Source organism: Pan paniscus, chromosome 9, assembly GCF_029289425.2.
Source record: "Pan paniscus chromosome 9, NHGRI_mPanPan1-v2.0_pri, whole genome shotgun sequence".
NCBI classification, from domain to species: Eukaryota; Metazoa; Chordata; class Mammalia; order Primates; family Hominidae; genus Pan; species Pan paniscus.
Window position 1 is genome coordinate 55,544,804 of NC_073258.2, and position 3,265 is coordinate 55,548,068.

Here is a 3,265-nt window from a genome sequence, read left to right on the forward strand (position 1 = left end):
TGGTAGCTTGTATTTCTGTGGGATCGTTGATAATATCCCCTTTATCATTTTTTATTGCGTCGATTTGATTCTTCTCTCTTTTCTTCTTTATTAGTCTTGCTAGTGGTCTATCAATTTTGTTGATCTTTTCAAAAAACCAGCTCCTGGATTCATTGATTTTTGAAGGGTTTTTGTGTCGCTGTGTCCTTCAGTTCTGCTCTGATCTTAGTTATTTTTTGCCTTCCGCTGGCTTTGAATGTGTTTGCCCTTGCCTTTCTAGCTCTTTTAATTGTGATGTTAGGGTGCCAATTTTAGATGTTTCCCGATTTCTCTTGTGGGCATGTAGTGCTGTAAATTTCCCTCTACACACTGCTTTGAATGTGTCCCAGAGATTCTGGTATGCTGTGTCTTTGTTTTCATTGGTTTCAAGGAACATCTTTATTTCTGCCTTCATTTCGTTATTTACCCAGTAGTCATTCAGCAGCAGGTTGTTCAGTTTCCATCTAGTTGAGTGGTTTTTAGTGAGTTTCTTAATTCAGAGTTCCAGTTTGATTGCACTGTGGTCTGAGACACAGTTTGTAATAATTTCTGTTCTTTTACATTTGCTGAGGAGTGCTTCACTTCCAACTATGTGGTCACTTTTGGAATAGGTGTGGTGTGGTGCTGAGAAGAATGTATATTCTGTTGATTTGTGGTGGAGAGTTCTGTAGATGCCTATTAGGTCTCCTTGGTGTAGAGCTGAGTTCAATTCCTGGATATCCTTGTTAACTTTCTGTCTGATTGATCTGTCTAATGGTGACAGTGGGGAGTTAAAGTCTCCCATTATTATTGCGTGGGAGTCTGAGTCTCTTTCTAGGTCTCTAAGGACTTGCTTTATGAATCTGGGTGCTTCTGTATTGGGTGCATACATATTTAGGATAGTTAGCTGTTCTTGTTGAATTGATCCCTTTACCATTATGTAATGGCCTTCTTTGTCTCTTTTGATCTTTGTTGGTTTAAAGTCTGTTTTATCAGAAACTAGGATTGCAACCCCTGGCATTTTTTGTTTTCCATTTGCTTGGTAGATCTTCTTCCATCCTTTTATTTTGAGCCTATGTATGTCTCTGCATATGAGATTAATTTCCTGAATACAGCACACTGATGGGTCTTGACTCTTTATTCAATTTCTCAGTCTGTGTCTTTTAATTGGAACACTTAGCCCATTTACATTTAAAGTTAATATTGTTATGTGTGAATTTGATCCTGTCATTATGATCTTAGCTGGTTATTTTGCTAGTCAGTTGATGCAGTTTTTTCCTAGCCTCAATGGTCTTTATGATATGGCATGTTTTTGCAGTGGCTGGTACTGGTTGTTCCTTTCCGTGTTTATTGCTCCCTTCAGGAGCTCTTTTATGGCAGGCCTGGTGGTGACAGAATCTCTCAGCATTTGCTTGTCTGTAAAGGATTTTATTTCTCCTTCACTTATAAAGCTTAGTTTGGCTGGATATGAAATTCTGAGTTGAAAATTCTTTTCTTTAAGCCTGTTGATTATTGGCCCCCACTCTCTTCTGGCTTGTAGAGTTTCTGCTGAGAGATCAATAGTTAGTCTGATGGGCTTCCCTTTGTGGGTAACCAGACCTTTCTCTGTGGCTGCCCTTAACATTTTCTCCTTCATTTCAACTTTGGTGAATCTGACAATTATGTTTCTTGGAGTTGCTGTTCTTGAGGAGTATTTTGGGGGGTTCTCTGTATTTCCTGAATGTGAATGTTGGCCTGCCTTTCTAGATTGGGGAAGTTCTCCTGGAAAGTATCCTGCAGAGTGTTTTCCAACTTGGTTCCATTCTGCCCATCACTCTGAGGTACACCAATCAAACGTAGATTTGGTCTTTTCACATTGTCCCATATTTCTTGGAGGCTTCATTCATTTATTTTTATTCTTTTTTCTCTAGACTTCTCTCTTGCTTCATTTCATTCATTTTATCTTCCATCACGGATACCCTTTCTTCCAGTTGATTGAATCAGATAATGAGGCTTGTGCATTTGTCACGTAGTCCTCATGCCTTGGTTTTCAGCTCCATCAGGTCTTTTAAGGACTTCTCTGCATTGGTTATTCTAGTCAGCCATTCGTCTAATTTTTTTTCAAGGTTTTTAACTTCTTTGCCATGGTTTTGAAATTCCTCCTTTAGCTCAGAGTAGTTTGATGGTCTGAAGCCTTCTTCTCTCAATTTGTCAAAGTCATTCTCCATCCAGCTTTGTTCCATTGCTGGTGAGGAGCTGCATTCCTTTGGAGGAGGAGAGGTTCTCTGATTTTTAGAGTTTCCAGTTTTTCTGCTCTGTTTTTTCCCCATCTTTGTGGTTTTATCTACGTTAGATCTTTGATGATGGTGACATTCAGTTGGTGTTTTGGTTTCGATGCCCTTTGTATTTGTTAGTTTTCCTTATAACAATCAGGTCCCTCAGTTGCAGGTCTGTTGGAGTTTGCTGGAGGTCCACTCCAGATCCTGTTTGCCTGGGTATCAGCAGCAGAGGCTGCAGAACAGTGGATATTGGTGAACAGCAAGTGTTGCTGCCTGATCATTCCTCTGGAAGTTTTGTCTCAGAGGAGTACCTGGCCGTGTGAGGTGTCAGTCTGCCCCTATTTGGGGGTGCCTCCCAGTTAGGCTACTCTGGGGTCAGGGACTCATTGAGGAGGCAGTCTGTCTGTTCTTAGATCTCCAGCTGCATGCTGGGAGAACCACTACTCCTTCAAAGCTGTCAGACAGAGACATTTAAGTCTGCAGAGGATTCTGCTGCCTTTTATTTGGCAATGCCCTGCCCCCAGAGGTGGTGTTTAGAGATGCAGGCAGGCCTCCTTGAGCTGCGGTGGGCTCCACCTAGTTCAAGCTTCCAGGCCACTTTGTTTACCTACTCAAGGCTTGACAATGGCGGGTGCCCCTACTCCAGCCTCACTGCTGCCTTGCAGTTTGATCTCAGACTGCTGTGCTAGCAATGAGCAAGGCTCCATGGGCTTAGGACCCTCCAAGCCAGGTGCAGGATAAAATCTCCTGGTGTGCCATTTGCTAAGACCGTTGGAAAAGTGCAGTATTAGGGTGGGAGTGATCTCAATTTCCAGGTGCCATCTGTCACCCCTTTCTTTGACTAGGAGACGGAATTCCCTGACCCCTTGCACTTCCCAGGTGAGGTGTTACCTCGCCCTGCTTCGGCTCATGCTCAGTGCGCTGTACCCACTGTACTTACCCACTTTCCAACACTCCCCAGAGAGATGAATCTGGTACCTCATTTGCGAATTCAGAAATCACCAGTCTTC